Here is a 17,488-nt window from a genome sequence, read left to right as displayed (position 1 = left end):
TTGCTGACACACCAAAGCCAACATAGCCCAGCGAGCCTTTAATAGTTTTCATTTTTCTTCCTTACAGGATGGCCTCTAAGGTGCCATCATGAATGATCAGCGCACAGCCGCTGCTGCTGCTCCCTGTGCAGGCTGCAACACACACACACACACACACACACACACACACACACACACACACACACACATGCACTCACTTTCTCCCTCTCTCTGATCCTATAGCTGTCCCAGACATCTCTCAGCTCTCTGGCCATTACTCCCCTCTGTGTCTTCCTCACCTCTCATCTCCACACCATACAGACAATTTATATAAAAGATTTTCCTGCCCACACCTTTCATCTCAGGTCCTATTTTCATCACAGGGCCTATTTCACAACATTAATACTCTCTCTCTTACCAAAACCATCAAAACATTAATTCTTGAACTATCTCTGGGGTGCGATTTATCAGGTCCTTACTCCAGATTTTACACAAATATAAAAACAGGATGGTGGCTGCTGTATTACACTGACCTAAGCTGCCCCTGCTCCTCAGCACTGGTTGCAAACTGACCATTATTTAGTTGGAAGGTTTCAAATCGTGACTAGAAATGAATAGAATGAATCACTGGAAAACTAAGAGCCCACAAGGCTGAAATAATCCATGTGAGTGGAAATGTCTGTGAGGAATTGTGCGCCCTTATGTTCGGCCTTGCAAGTCATTAGTGGAGTGGTATGCATGGGTGGTGAAGTAGCAGAGCATGGAGTCTCAGCAGAGGCAGATATGTCCCACATCACCACTCGGTGCCCAGTGTGGAGGCGACCCACATCACTTCCCAGCAACTTCACCATCTGATGTTAGTCCTATTATTACTCTAAATCCTTTTTTTTTTCTTCTGAGTCATTAGTAATAACTACATTCATGTGGAGGAGAAAATGTCACTAAGACATGACAGTGAAGCTCTGGACTTCATCCTCTAAATGAAAAAAATTCTAAATGTGTCAAACAGTCCCTGAACTAAAATTCGGAACAGATATTTTAGGATCGAATGTGGGAGTTTTCTCCCCTACACACATTAATTTGAATTTTTTTCTTTTTCTACTAATTCAAAATCTGATCCCAGGAGGTCAGACTGTGTTACACCTGCTGGGTGCAGCTCTTCATCACACTTTTACACGATCAAAATCAACAGCCCCACAAAATGCTGAATCGTGCAGTTTTGTTGTTCTTTGGGCAGAAGGCTTCTTTGATAGTGGCAACCACCTCAAATGGCAGCCATTGTTGATTTCCTTAAGATAAGGAAACACCTACACTGTGAAACATCATACAGGAATTGAGCTGAATGAACCAATCTTTAATCATTAAATTAAACAATTATCATTAAATCTGCTGTCTGTTTTTCAATGCATGTTGAAATGAAAGTGCAATGCGGAAAGTTATACTTACATTCAGTGTTGTGCATTGTGTGCGACCTTGAGGTATAACAAATGCGCTCCTTCATGTTTGCGACACAAGTTTTTTCATTACAGTAACTGTTACATGGTTTGCTTATAGAATGCTGCCAATGGGATTTTTGAATGGGTTTTTGGTCGGATGCCTGAGATAAGGTCTTCTTCTTCTTCACTGCTTCAGTTGGTGCGTTACTATGTTTCTTGTTGCATTACTGCCACCAACTGTTGATCAGTGGAATAGTGTGGTCAAAAACTCCATAAGGTTCCTTAGTCATGGCTGTCTTTTCTCATAATAATGAAAAGAATTGCTAACATTATGAAGGTTAGTATCCACTTCATCCATTTCTAAATCAACAAGGTCAGTGGGAGGGGCCTAAAATGTTGTCCCACATACAAAACACAAGCAGCGACAAATTAAAAGTTTTTTTCAGTACATTTTTCCTATTTCTTAGCCTCTGCACTGCGAGTAGCAAGTCTTATCACCAGGTTTCAAAACATTTCCACAGACACTAAATACATGTGTTTCTCCAGTCTAAACTAAAACATTTAAACTTAACCAGCATCTGGTAAAAAACCATCAGAAAAAAATAAACAAAAAGTAGTTGTGGCAGTGCAGCTTCATTGCACTTTGTTTATTTTTGCTTCCCTCCTCTGTTGTTGTTGTTCATGAACAAAATCACTCAAAAAAGTTTCATGTTGCATCTTTAAACTCAAACAGTTTTACTAATACTTCTGACACACTATTACTATCAATCAAACACCTCCAACTGTCAGCTGTGGGAATTGTTTAACTGTTTATGATGACAATTTGCATCTTGTTGTCATGATTGCTTTGCATCAATACTCTACCCTCCAACTATCCCAGAGCACAGTAGCTGACATATTCCCCCCTTCAGCCCCAGTTCTGCTTCTCCTTTCGGGTGCTTCCTGATCTCGTGCTGCCGCCCCTCCTGGCTCTGTCTGCACATGTGTTGGGGCTCCAGCTGTCAGATGAGGGGAGACTGGGAGACAAGCGCCAATCTTTTTTAACATTGGATGTTGGCGTGTTTGGTTGCTTGTCGCCAGTAGGCTTCATGTCTGGCTCAACATAACAGGACGTGGTGTAAAAAAGAATCAACACAAATGTTGCTGTTTGGGGACATTTGGGACAAAATGTGACAGACATCACTGAGATTAGGTTGGGTATATGACATATTGTGTTACTTTCCGGTGTCAGCGCTTAGAAATAAACACAATGGCAGCTCATGTAAGCCTCTATTGTGTCTGTCTGTGAATAACCACATGGAAATTGTGACTAAGTCCGGAATATGCTCTGTCAGGCGTGGTTGAACTAATGGGACAGGCAGTGATGCACCTACAATAATTGCTCAGATGAAGTTTTACGTCACTCTACATTCTCACATCTCGGAGAATACTGGGGCGTTTCATGTCGGAGCACATACCCCTCCATGATTTATCACTCTGCTTATGATTTCCTAATTTCCAATCCACTGGGGGACTTAACTGGAAGTAGCCATTTTTCCTGAGCACCGACCAGCTTCCTTTTATTTCCGCACAGGGCTAAATGGGAAGAATCTTCCAGCCCATTAAGCAGCCTTTCTGTGTCATAAAAGTTTGGTGGCAGAGTCTCTCTCTCTCTCTCTCTCTCTCTCTCTCTATCCCTGCCTCCCTCTCTCTGCCTCTCCCTCAGCAGCAGCATGGAACAGTATGTTTGATCTGCAGGCTGCAGGTTAATAGAAATCAGCCTGCTCATCAGCAATAGTGGATTGAACTTAACCACCCACCTCCGCCCTGTCAATTCAGATTTAGAAAAAACCTACTAACTCTGGCCGTAGTCTCATTTTCCTCTGTCAGGTAATCAGTATTTCACTATAATCCTTTATGGAAGTAAAATTACAATGACCTATCCATGATTCCTGAGCCAGGATGGGGGTTAGATTTTGGGAATGCCTGCAACGTGGTGTAAACCCTGAATAAGAAAAATTACTACGACGCTGAGAGATTTTAGTCATTATCACCCTCCCTATAAAAAGAACCCAACATTATGTCCAATTAAACTTAGAATAAAAGTTTCCTGATATTTAAAGGTTATGTAAACAAGATTTTACAAAATAATACAGCAGCAAACAACTATTTTCTATTTAATATAGTGAAGTCATGGCGTCCTGAGCAGAAAACAAAGACACACCCCCTCCATATGTGTTCTAATCTGAGCTTCTCTGTTCTTTGTTTTATTATCCGGGACGGTGGCGTTTTAATGTGTGTGAGTCCCTCACAAACTGTCGGTCCTCTCCACAGTGTAGTACACAATGTTCAGATGAAAGCTGAAAGGCCTTCCAGAGTTTCCTACACTGCAGAAACAGTGTTTTTTGTCTAAAAAAAGCCTAAAGAAACAGGTAAGATCAGAGCACAGGTGGACTGCCCATGGGGACTGCCGGCTCAAATCCAGGTTGGCCGGTGGACCATCAAAAACATCAAAGTTTTTAAAGCTTTTACCAGCTCCATCACTGTCTTTACCGGCTCCAACAGTGTCATTTGAGTGAAAGGTCCTAGCGGATAAGTCCAAGGCTGAATTTCTTTCCCAGTCTAACCGTGTAGCTAATACTGGTCTGGTCTTACCGACACGGAGAACCCCATGAGGTGCTACAGGGCTCAGGCTTGACTCTGAACAGTTTTTTTGGGTATACAATGTTACATGTCAGGGAGTTGTAGTCAAAAAGCGTCTAGAAGGTGTGGATGACGAAGCATTTGTTTTGGTCTGAGATATTGGTGGTGTAGTGCAACATCTAGTGCATAGACCTGCATACTTTTGAAATAGTAGGTGTTTTTGCACAGAAGAAGGGAAAAAAAAAATCACCTGGTTTAGGGTAAAGCAAAAAATTTGGTTCCTGTATAACATATAACAACAGGTTGTAGTAATTTTCAGTAAGGTACTTATTAGCTGGGGGAAAGGGAAATTCACCTAAAGTCAAAGGTCAGGCAGAGGAAGACTGGCTGACTGCCAGTCCAGGCTGAGACCTGGTGGGTGGAGTCAACCTAATAACCCAACACCATCCAGCAGGCTCCCTGCAGGGAGGGGCCTTCTCTGAGAGGATCATCACAGCGTCACTGATGTTCATGTTGGTCGGTCTCATTTGCTGTTTCCTGGTGACTGATAAACAGGCCGATTGTACTGTCAGTTCAGATATGTAAACCTATGTATTTTAAAGTCAAATATCTACCAGAGTGATTTTTCAGCAGAACAGTCAGGGATTTCATTAAGCTGCAGCTGCTGAGGGTCGGAGGTTCGGTTTGTTGTATTTTTAACGCATTGCGCTTCTTTGCCGTGTGGTATCAATAGTTAGCCTAACAGTTATATCAGCAATGGTTGTTAAGTGAATTTGAAATTGGTTGAGCAAGAATGATTGCTCAATGTTCCTGTTACTGTTCCTGTTACAATTTGAAATTTCTTCTGAACTGAGCAGGTAGTTAGCGTTGTGTTACAATGACAGGAAGCATGGTGAAACAGCTAGCCTAAACAATCTGCTTGCACCTTCAACACTTATTAACATTTCTGTTTGTATATGGTTTAAACAGACACGATATTCAATGTTGATTTGTGAAATTTAGATCTAGGCTGGCTTTTAATCTTGACCTTAAACTAAGCTAATCCCTCCCTCACTCTAGCCTCATACAAACACGAGAGTGGTATCAAGCTTCTCATCTGACTCTCAGCAAGAAATGGTAAATGGACTGCACCACCAACCTTTCGATTAGTGGACAGCCCACACTACCTCCTGAGCCACAGAAGTCACTGTATGTATTCCTTTACTCTGTATTTGACTATAACTATGACCATTTTGACCCTGTGCACAACCTGTTACGCTCAGTTCTTAATTCCCGCTCATCATAAATGTTTTGTTTTTTTTTTATCTATATGAGATATAACACACTTTGCCAATATGCACAGACACAGATGCCAAAATGTGCACAGAACTAATAACAAAAGATGTCACATTTGTTTTTTTGTACCTGCACTTCTTCTGCTTGTTTGAAGACTTTTCAATCACCCTTTGCACTCTCAGTGTGTGACTGAATTTAGGCGCCTTCCCAAGCCTCAGTCAAGTCCTCTGAAAAGACAAATCCAGAGTTGCTCATTTGATTTGCATGTCCCAGAACCTGATTTAGCACCGAACATCCATGTTCTTCAGGAGTTAAAAATGCCTCGCTCGGTGCAGCTTTTTGTTTTTTGTGACGGCAATAAGGAAACCTCAGATCTGTGTCAAATGAGAGGAAAAAAATTGGGACACAGTGTTGGCTGTAGTGTCAGTTTATCTGAGACCTGAACAACCTCTCAGCTCCATGACTGGCCAATCAATCACCGAGGAAACATGCAGCCCAGCGTTATCGGCCTCAAACTTGCTTTAATGTGTTGTTTGATGGAGTGATGGAGTGATGGTTCAGGTTGCAGAGAAAAAGACAGAGTTTAAACCAAAGGAGGACAGGATAGGTACCTAAACACCATTAACTGATTAATTGAAATTAATGAAGAGATTATTTTAAGATGGGGGAGGGGTGCAGCACCACTGTACGTGTGCATGTTATAATCAGGTGTTGATTACATACCCAGCAGCTGATTGAGAGACTTCAATCAGCAAACTAAATACATCTCCATAAGCAGTCAGGTGAGGGAAGCTTCAATCATCATTTAATCATTAATTAACAGTGATGAGGAAGAGATGCAACTCCACAGTATCCCACTTTAGATACTATGTGAAAAACAAAAAACAAAGAGATACAGTCTCTTGTGAAGAGGCTAAAAATATCTTCAGAGTTTGGAAACTGTTACTCAAAGAAGGTGAAGGAAAAAAAAAATTGAGCGGAAGAATTTCAACATTTTCTTTTTTGCCCTCCTTTTCCTGTTAAAGGTGTTTGGATTTGAGTAGGTCTCCGAGCTGCTGAATCAAACACGGCTGAAATGGCAAAGAACACGGGGACATGTTTGCTTAACAGTGTAAATTCACTCTGAAGGGAAGTGGGGGCCTAACGCAGCCCAACACAGACTGGGTGGCTGAGTGGGAATCTGAGTACATCTCTTTGCTTCTTACCTTAGATCTTTCTTTATTCATCTTATTTTCACCTCTATCAGTGTTCCAAACCGGCTCTGGAGGGTAGGCTTCTTGGAGGTGACGTAACCTGCTGTATTTGTGTGCTCCTGCACAACAAAAGTAATTAATAACTTAAATGTTTAATTCCAACCAACCCGTGGTCTGATGTTGATAGCGCTTGAAGCCTGACAGTGACAGCCCTGATGCAGGTGCAGTGTTTTAATATACTGTTACAGTAGACCTTTACAGCACACATTATATGTCGCAGCAGGAAAAGCACAACATGAATGATGGCTGCCTTCCATTTAGATGTGTCACTTTCAGGGTCTAGATATTGTGCTCATGGACGGGCTTCCAGGGCCGTAAGTCATCATGAGATATGTGCACCAGTGTGTGTGTGTGTGTGTGTGTGTGTGTGTGTGTGTGGGGGGGGGGGGGGGGGGTAGAAAATCACTAACCAGAACTAACCAGACTGATTAAGAGCTTATGAGGAGATCAATATGAGACGTTGTTTTAGTGCCGTGAGTTCAAAATGAGACACGGAAGCTGTAGAAGTAAAAAGGCCTGTTTTAAGATAAGGCAGCTCACACTGTTACTGTTTACGGCTTTTTAATGAATAGTGCTAATGTTTATCAGGCTCTGGGATCAGTTAGCATGTTACAGCAAGTACAATACTGTACGGAGAGCCAAAGTCTTTCTTCATTAGTGTGACACAAAACAGATACACCTTTTTAAACCCATAGCACAACTTCATTTTAAATTTGCTACTGCTAAAACTGTGCCACTGTAACTAAAATAGAGGAAATCATTTTTTCCTGGAATAGAAATGTTTCCTGGACAAACCCAATGAACACATAAAACATTAAAATTAGCTTACAGACAAAAAAAAGAAAAGAAATAAAGACATTGTGATAGTTGAGATCTACAAAGGTTCCATTTGTATTTCCATTCCATGCTACATCGTGGGGGAGACTGGGGACAGTTGCAACACTTTTTGCATTTCTCTTAGTTACCCAGAAACTATTCAGACTAGACCAACCAAACTTTTCTATATTAAACCTACATCTGTTTGCTAATTACCCATACCATTTAAAGACGATTACATCATTCACAATATCTATTTGAATGGAAGAACTGCAATATGGTTGCAACATGGGTCAGGGACAATTACAACATATTCAAAATTTCACTAATTAACTTTTTGTCTCACTAAGCATAGCATTCTGAAAACAAGCATTATTTTACAATAAAATTATAGCATTATTTATTTATACAATAGTATTGCATAAATAGTATTGTTCATCTATTTAATAATATTTATCAGAGAACAGTTATTGAGTTTTGTTTTGCATAGAACATAGGCCGACTCTGAGTCAAAACAGGCACAATTTATCTAGTGTGTTGCATATGATAAACAGAACATACAAATATATCTTAAGCCTAACAAAATAATTCCCAAAATAACTTGCTTGTATTCTCTTTGGAGGAATTGGAATTGGAGGAATAAGACATGTCCCCACTTTAAATCCACTACGATTCAAAGGGAAGATTTAACACAAAAAATAACTTATAAACTTTGAGACAAAATCATCAATCTTATATTATCAACCAATCTTTTTGGCTTGTGTCTAATTTCTGTTTCAGATCCCTATGAGAAAAAGAGATTACCCTTTTAACTTCACAGATGGTTTCATTCAAAAAATGTTTGAGGCTCATGGACATCAAATTATCTAACACAATAAAAAAAAAAAGAGCAAAACATTTTGTCAGAACTTTTTCTTTCTTACTTAATTAATCATTTCACAACCCCCAGATTTATTTGTAACCCTTGGAATTATGATACATAATAACTTTTTTTTTTTTTTTTTTTTACTGCAGAACAAGTATTTTACTTTTCATACTTTTAATTCATTTTGCTGATGAATCTTTTATTTCAGTAGGATTTTAAATTTTTACTCGTGTTGTATTGGCACTTTTATGTAAAAGATCCTTCTTCCTATTCTATAAAGATCATCACTATTATGCTACGTGATGATTTTATTATGCTAGGCACCAAGCACAGATATTAAACCAGACCTGCTTACCATACATCAAACCTTTCATTCACAGGTGCTCAGTGAATTTAAACGTTTCGCTTCCTCTTTTGTAAAAGAGCATAATATCATCTACATTACAAAGACGATGAAAAATTAAAATTCTCTGAAGCATTTTCTTCAGTGTTTCTATGGCTTTTTCTTCATTTGTATGTGCTGCCGGCAGAAAGTCCATGTAAGCACAATTAGCTCAGTTTCTATATATGCATTTTAAACTACAGTCGACCACATAAACACAAAAGGCTCCCTGCAGTACTGACAAATGTTCTCAGTGTTTTCAGGGTCAGTGTGTGACACCGAAGCAGATGGCCGTTTCTGCTGTTTTGAATATTTTGAGAGTTGGATGGCAATTTAGGAACAAAATTAACTCTTTGTTCAAACAAAAACTGCTGAGAGCTTTGGAATGTGAGTCCACATCTGCAACCAGCTGTGAAAAACTATTTCAGTAAAGGTCCTAACTGGCACAGGAGTGATGGAATCGGAGTTATCATACATCTCGGAAATGACTGAGATGAACATGCTTGCTGGTTTGATTCTGGGATCCAAGCGGTTAAACGTGTGTGTAGACGTGAATGTGTGTGAGAGTGACATGTTGCAGCGGAGCAGACAGGAACACCAGGTGCTGACAACCAGAGAACTGTGATTGTTCCAGAAGCTTCTCCAACAAGAAGTCACGGCAGATGCTGGAGATGACAGAGCGGTCTGGGAGCGCAGTGACAAGGCTTCAGCGCACGTCAGGACCCAGCTGCAGCACACTGCACCCGACGTCGTGTCTGCAAGCTGTGCTGTTCAGCACCACGGGAGCACAAATCTGTACTGATCGCCCCAGCAGCAGTCCTCAGAGAGAACTTCCTGTACTCAAAGATCCCCTTCAGAAATGTTTGAAGACATATAAAAAATACTCTGCCTTGAAGAATTAATTGTGTCTCTTATGGTTTTTCCACAAAAAAAAAACATTACTTACTTTATTATATTCTTAAAATGATATCCACTCCTTCTAACTCATTTGACCGCTGGACACAAGATGTCTCCTATTTCACTGAACACTCCAGTTTCAGTGGTGGAGTTTCATGTTTCCAATCTTGAACATGAAATCCTGGTCAGATATCCATGTGTTAAACTCAAACCGAGCTCAGAGAAACGTCTCTGCTTTATGAATATGAAAACAACTTTATGGTGTCACACTCTGCATACACATCTTTCTGCAAAAGTCAAACATCCTAAGTAACAATAAAATAAAACACATTTTTGAGTAATGATCTCAGCATTTGTTTGTTTGCTTGTTGTGTTTATGTTTTTTGTTTTCTTGCAAACCTGTAGAGATAAATAAAAGAAAACCATGCAGTAAATCTCCAGTCATTTGTAGATTCTTTGTGGTCTTATTTTCATTAATCTAATTTAATGTTCATTCAATTTTTTTCTACATTTTATACAGAAAAAAATGTATTAGCTAACTAGAATGAAAAATACATAATAAATTCACATCTGTCTAAAACATAGAGTGTTCTGTCTTTTAAAACACAACAACAAAACAAAAAACACACTGCTGGGATTAGGAGGGATCGGTTCCGTCTGTCAGCTTTCAGTGAGGTTGTACTACTCTCTTGTGGTTACCTCACACTACTGCAGCAACACAGAAGTATGGGTATTAAAATGAACTCAACGCCTTTTCAAATATTTTTGTGTTCATTCACCAAATTACAGCTTTTTTTCTGCCAGAAATGATATTTTTTGAACTATGTTTGAGCTCTAAAATGTATCTTTCTTGCCTGTAGAATAAAAATATTTCCATTTTCTACCAATAAAGAAGTCGTCTGAAATTCATCATCGATATTTGTGTGTGTTTCTCTGTTTTCTTTCAGCTGGTGTTGTGAAAACCTTGAAGGAGACGAGACTGCATTCAGCATCAGGCGGCTCTGCCCATTATCATGTCCTAATAGCTTGCTCAATGGTGCGGTGTGTTATGTGGGTTCACCGGTCAGCCACGACACACACCATTAGCCCGAACAAACGTTGCCTTGCAATGCTACACAAAGCATACCTTATTTGTATCACATTAGCTCTTTGATGTGGCATAGCATATTATATCAACAGCTGCAATTTATCAAACAATTTTGGCACTGATTTGCTTCACTACCAGCACCACAGCAGCAGCACCACCATCGCCCATCTCCGGCTCTGCTCTCTGTTCCTCTATGAGAAGCTGCAGCAGCAAATAAATTAAACATGTGTCATTGAGCATGCTAAATGGCTTGCAACACATAATCATCTAAATAATTATGAGGCTGCCATTAAAGTGAGCTAGATGGATGACACGTGAGGCATTATGGAAAAAACTGGAGGTAATGGTGCAAGATTTGATATGGGAGAAAAAGGGGGAAGATGGTGGGGGGATAAAAAAAGCGAATGCAGTTTTTCTGTGCGATTCCTTTCTGTAAGCCTTTTCTTCTTGCTGTTAAAAATCCCGGAGTCAAAGTACTGAGGCACAATGGGGTGATTAGCCCAATCAGAAAGAGCAGTGAGGGATTGTGGGTAGGCTGTAGCAGCGCTCACAGTCGTCTTTTTGTCCTCCCACATTTCATTAATCAGCAACCTGAGGCCCCATCGAAATCAGTTCAGCAGATTGGCAGCTCGCTCATTTGTTCCCGTGTGGCAATCAGAGCGGGAAAGAAATCAGTTCACAACCTTTATGCCATTAGTTGACATTTTAGACCATCTCTTTGTGTTCTTTTTGTTACCCTTCGCATCATTTCTTTTCCTTCTTTGTGATTTACTCCTGAAATATATGTTCCTGATACCAAAGTTGACCTCTATTAACCCTCAGACAGGGTATTATTTTGTACCTGGTGGTAACAATACCGCTCTAAAATCAAAAGAAATAAAAGTAATGCTTATTAGTAATCAGCATTGTTAAATACACTTAAAATCAGCTGCCATCTCAAAGTATTATATTTTATTGAGCCTCAAGTATCAGCCCAAATGAAGCAGCACGTCACCAGATGCAATAATATTCTGTTCATGGAGGACGGCTCTCCACTTTTCACGCAACATTACTTCACAATGTCCGTCCATCGTCTACTTTACATGATCCCATTTTAGTGCAGAAGACAGCAGCAAACTGTAAACAGAGTTTAACGCAACAGTACAAAAGCAAATGAGTGAGACTTATTGAAATGCTTACAGGGTTTAAAATAGGGATCAAAAATTATATTTTTTATTAGCAGTTTAACTGACTTTCTGGGTACAAACCGGGACAAATTTGAAGTGTGGAGAGAGATTAGGGGCCAAATGTGCGTTTACTAATTTGTACGATGATTTGTGAGTAATGTATGGTGATGACACTTCACTTCACACTTGACAAATCAATACCACATTCCTATAAATATCAGTGTTATCCAACATCAGGGTTATTTATACTTGCTATTGTTAGGATTCATTGTAAGACGATCTAAATGAATGTTGGAGAAGAAACTAGACTGTCACATCATAAATAATTACTGAGCTGAATAAATATACTTTCACTCACAAACAAACTTTATTGCAGTTCATTGCACAACATAGAGTATAGAGTACATTAAAAAAAAAAGTTTTATTACAGAAAGTGTTTGAAACCCAAGACCAAAATAGTCATACATTCTTTATTCTTTATTCTTTATTTGGATCTCTGTTCTTCCTGGGGTCCACATAAAATCATTCATACACAAACAGCATCATGCAATAAACAAACAAGCATTGACTGACACCCTGTCAGTCTAAACAAACATTCTGTCATTGTGTTACTTATGGGTGGAATTATAGTGAAAATAAATCATTTTTTGCTGGGGACATCCAGGAACTCCCTCGAGGACCCCTGGGGGTCCCTGGTTCCCACATTGAGAACCACTGGTATAAAGAACTAACTGCTGTCCCTTTCAACTGTGTTCACAATGAAAGTTGATTTATTATATATTCCAATGAAGTCTGCATACTGTAATTTGCAGACTCATCAAAAATGTTACTGTAATGGTTTCTGTACATAAGCAATATTTATTTTCTGCAATAAACCACAATAATTTCTATTAATATCTATATGTGTGTATATTAAATGCGTACCATTATTTTAAGTTGCATTGAGAAGTTTTGTGCTTAACGTTAACTCGCTGCATGCAGTAACATCTGCGAGGCAGCAGCTCTTCTCCAGGGACGGATGAAGATTGAGCCTCGTCCCTTCAGGACATAACATCTGCTAAAAACCTTATCCCAATGAGAAAAAAAGGAACCAATGTGATTGACAACCTCCAGCCAATAAACAAACAATCAGTGTGAGCCTATTGCACAAACCTGCTCAAACTGGGATGTCATTTCCCCTGGGATACAAGTAGCAACAGAGCGATGCAATAAGGGACCGGGTTTGTGGTGTAAAATTACAAGCAGGAAATGTAATTTGACAGAGAATGAGGTGCTGCTTCTGAGATGGGCGATTGCTGGGAGGTGAAATAGTGTCATGAGTGACCTCTGCTGGGGGGGAACGGTCACACTCAGCCTCAGAGGATTCATTAATGATTGTTTATTGGTATTTCAGTTGCTGATTATTTAATATCACTTATCATGTCTGTTTGGTGTTGATCGGATTTGATATAACGGATGGTCCTCGCTGCACTGTTCCAATGATCACACAGTTAGGTAGCACATCCTGTGTTACTCCTGAAGAAGACTAGCTGTTTCCAGGCTTTAATGCTAAGCTAAGCTAACAGGCTGCTACACATTTAGTGTGCATGTGAGGGTGGTATACGGTGGCCCTGAGAGCTCAACGCACAGCAAAGACACAAACCTGCTGCAAAATTCAGAAAACATCAATTTGACAACACATGCTCTGCAAATACTTAACACAACACAAGTGTTTCCAGGGGACACTAAAAAGTGATGAACCTGGCTGGGTCTTGTTCAATACCCAATTGTGACTTTTAAAGTTAAAAGCATTGAATAACAAATGCATCAGAGCCAGGTTCATCACTTTTTAACAAAGTAATTTTTTGCCTTAATTCTGACAGTCACAGTGAGAGAGCGACAGGAAAGTCAATTAGAGAGAGAGAGGACGATATGGAGCAAAGGACCATGGGTTGGATTCGAACCCGGGCCACTGCAGTGAGGATTATGCCTTCATGGTACTTGTGTCCGCTGGAAACACTTCTTCTGTGTTTAAGAACTGAATTTGCAGCATGTTTGTGTAATTGCTTGTGTTGTGTTTTTTTGCATCGCATGTGTTGTCAAATTGATGAAGATGTTTCCTGAAGTTGTTTGTGTCTTATCTATTTGCATGTGTTTTGCAGTTGCAGTGAGTTGAGCATTCAGGGCCACCATAGCGGTATCAATCCTCTTAGCTAACTCTCAGCAAGAGAGCAAATAAGTGTATTTCCCTAAATGTCAAAAATATTCCTTTAAATAATGATCATCACCCCAGAATAACAGCTTTAAGAAATGAGTTTACCCAGAAACTCATATCGGCCGAGACCTATAAATTCTGAATTCATAATGAGGTGCCACACGCCTGACAACACACATTTGTGTAAATACTTTTCAACATCATTTTACACTGAAAAAGAGTTCCCTTTAAAATGATAAACTGTGACATTTTCAGCACACATTTCATTCTCTCTAGCTCCACAGTTACACTCATGCAGCAAAATAATGATTCTATCTGCGTCTGCAATTCACTAAAAACTTTCCATTTGCCATCACAAATACAAAGTGTCTGGTAGGAAATAAAGATTAAACTGGCACACGTGAAGAAATGCTGTTTTACAAGTTCTTTACATAGGAGAACCTGTGGAAACACCTGTACTGTGTAGTTAGTGTTAGAAATTGTGGCTTTGATGGTGTATTTCTGGAAAACAATTCAAAACCAAAACAAACATGTCCCATCTCCCACCTATGTCACTGGAAAGCTAACTTCCACCTCCCCAGTAGTGCGTGCTTCTCCCACCCATGAATGGTCCTAACTCCTCATGTCATGTCATGTCATGTCATGCTATGCTATGCTATGCTATGTCATGTCATGTCATGTCTTGTCATGTCTTGTCATGTCATGTCATGTCATGTGTAATGCTATGCTATGCTATGCTATGCTATGTTATGTTATGTTATGTTATGTTATTGTAATGCTATGCTATGCTATGCTATGCTATGTTATGTTATGTTATATCATGTTATGTTATGTTATGTTGTGTTATGTTATGTTATGTTATGCTATGCTATGCTATGCTATGCTATGTTATGTTATGTTGTGTTGTGTTATGTTATGTTATGTCACTTTCTTTGCCTTTGTTTTGCTTCACCAAATATAAAAAAAGAAAAGAAATGGTGAAATACCTGAAAAGAAAAAACAAAGAGTGTAAACCGCAGATGAACAAATTTCACCTGCTAATACCCCAAGGACACACACTTTGGCTGCTTAGCAACAATGAAGGAGATTTACCACTAGAAGCAGCTACATGGAGATGTAACAGTTTAAAGTATATAGATAGACATACTGTATATGAAAGGATTCTTTTCACAGAGGCTCATGCCCGGGGAACTTTACCCGCAGGCTATCACAACTCATATGTCACATTAGTCTCTCAGCACACTATTAAATCTCACCAACACCAGGCCGAGATACGAACACATTCATTTCTTTTCAGTGCGACTTATTCAACCATTCTCTTCACATTCAGTATCATCCCCATTACAGGCCTCCAGGAATAAGCTAACAGAGTGTAACAGACAGAGACAAAGACTCAGTTTCCTGTGTGAGCCAGCTCTTTAAATACACCGGTGTGTTTACTGTACAGGTACTGTGAGAAAACAACACTGATGGCAGCTCGCCAGCCGGTAGAGCTCTCTCAGGGCTGTTTACACCTTGTTACATAGGAGATAATACTGGTGTTTTTCTGAGTGGTTAATCGCAAGCTCAGAAATTCTGTCACTTAACGCTGTAATTGATACTTACACTAGGTTATAATCATGTAATCGTGCGTGGAATGTGTTGTTTCTGCATGAATAAAAATTAAAATGTTGTACATTTGCTGTGTGTTTATGTTACATTCATTTATCACATGAACTGAAATTTCTCTATCATCTGAATATTGCTTTGTCTCTGCACCGAGATGACACACTGTACTGTAGCAGATGACATAATTTGACAGATACAGAGCTTTCATGTTATGTGAAGCAAAAAGCTGAAGGCAAAAAAAAAAAAAAGAGGAAAGAAAATGATGAGCACAGATAAAATACCAAATCAAGAGGCTGTACTCGAGTTTCCAGCTGGCAGCTTCATTTCTGCACTTTCCAGCAAAGCCGTCTTCTCAGCAGCCCCGTGGAGGGAAACCGTATGATTGCTGTAAATGCCAGAGGGGAAGGAGGCTTGTCGATGTAACGGAAGAAATTCCCTTTCCCACAAGCAGGAGATAGAAAAAAGAGGAACAAGTGAAAATGCAGCAGCATCTGCAGATAATAGGGAGCCTATCATTCATGATGTGGACATTTTTACGCATATGTTACATTTTCATCAGCAGATTTTAACTATAACAATGCACAGATTTCATTTCTGACACAAACATAAATGGTGATTACGCAAAGATCATACCACATAGAAATAACGCTTAGTTTAGGTGCGAAAGCTTCTAAATCCAAATAAATGCCATGGAAACACACTTATTTCATGTTTTTTAGACAGATTTCATGTTGGTTTCCCATTGTATGAGGTTTGAATGCTATTAGACTAGATGTAATTTAAGTTCAATTCACTAAATAGCAAATTATTTATACTTTAAGTCTTTTTAGTTCAGCTCGTGATCCCCTTACTCATCATGCACCAAACACTTCCCTGTGTTTCTGTGAGGAAATCAGTGACTTCTAGATCTGAATGAGTAATGCTGCCAAATATATTTCATTGTGGTTGGTCCTCTGTCTAATTAGGACTTCTCTCTGACATGCTGGACAAACATTTCTCATGACCTCACTGTAAAGTCAGACAAACAGATAGAATTACACAAACAAATGGATGACTTTGAAATTTCTTGATTTCCAATTAGGCTTCGACCCCAGACCTAAAGAGCTAATCTTTTCTGAGATTCAGTCTGGGGAAAAACCCCTGACACAGATTTTGCCTTGATAAGTTAATGACTGTACTTGTGTATGGTAATGACTGTACCATGTGGCTAGTAACTTTCACCTTAAAAGTTATTGAAAGCTTTTTGGATGTGTTTTACAACTGTGTTCGAGAGGAAGCTGAAAACTAATGCAGAGAAAAAGGTATCAAAATAGATTCCCTTATCTGCCTAGAATTATTCATATTAAGTAGAGTGTATTTTGCATTTTGTAAATGCAGCAAAAATCCATATTTAATGTCTTTGTGCTTGTAATTTGTTCTTGATGCCACTGGATGGAGACAGTGAGGCAAGATCTAAGTTGAATACTGATGTCAGAGTAGTTGCATGTTAAATGTTTGTCAAAAGGGATATTGAACAATTTTACTCTAGAATCTGACCCACAATAAAACCAGACCCAAGAGCATGGTAGATGTTCTCATGCACCAACAACACTCAGCAGCTGGCTCTCTGAATAGCTCAGCTTTGAGGAAAATGAATGTCACAGTCAGACAAAGGGTTTTAGGCCTCAGTGAAATGAGAACACTCCTCATAGTGCCAGCCCAAGTAGCTTATTTCGGTGAAGACTCTCATCCTGAAACTAAATGAATGACAAGCTCTGTTTTGAGACCACCGCTGTGGATTGGGATAAGCCAAATTAAGAAGGTACAGTTTTGTAATGCTCATGGGAAAACTGCATCAGTGATTACTTGAAGAATACTTAAAAAAAATAACAAGTCAGATGTGAGAATAATGCACTCTGATAAAACAGG

The sequence above is a fragment of the Seriola lalandi genome, unplaced genomic scaffold (genome assembly GCF_002814215.2).
Source record: "Seriola lalandi dorsalis isolate HSWRI2012SDOR001 ecotype SW California unplaced genomic scaffold, Sedor1 jcf7180002054494, whole genome shotgun sequence".
NCBI classification, from domain to species: Eukaryota; Metazoa; Chordata; class Actinopteri; order Carangiformes; family Carangidae; genus Seriola; species Seriola lalandi.
This window is presented reverse-complemented; position numbering follows the sequence as displayed.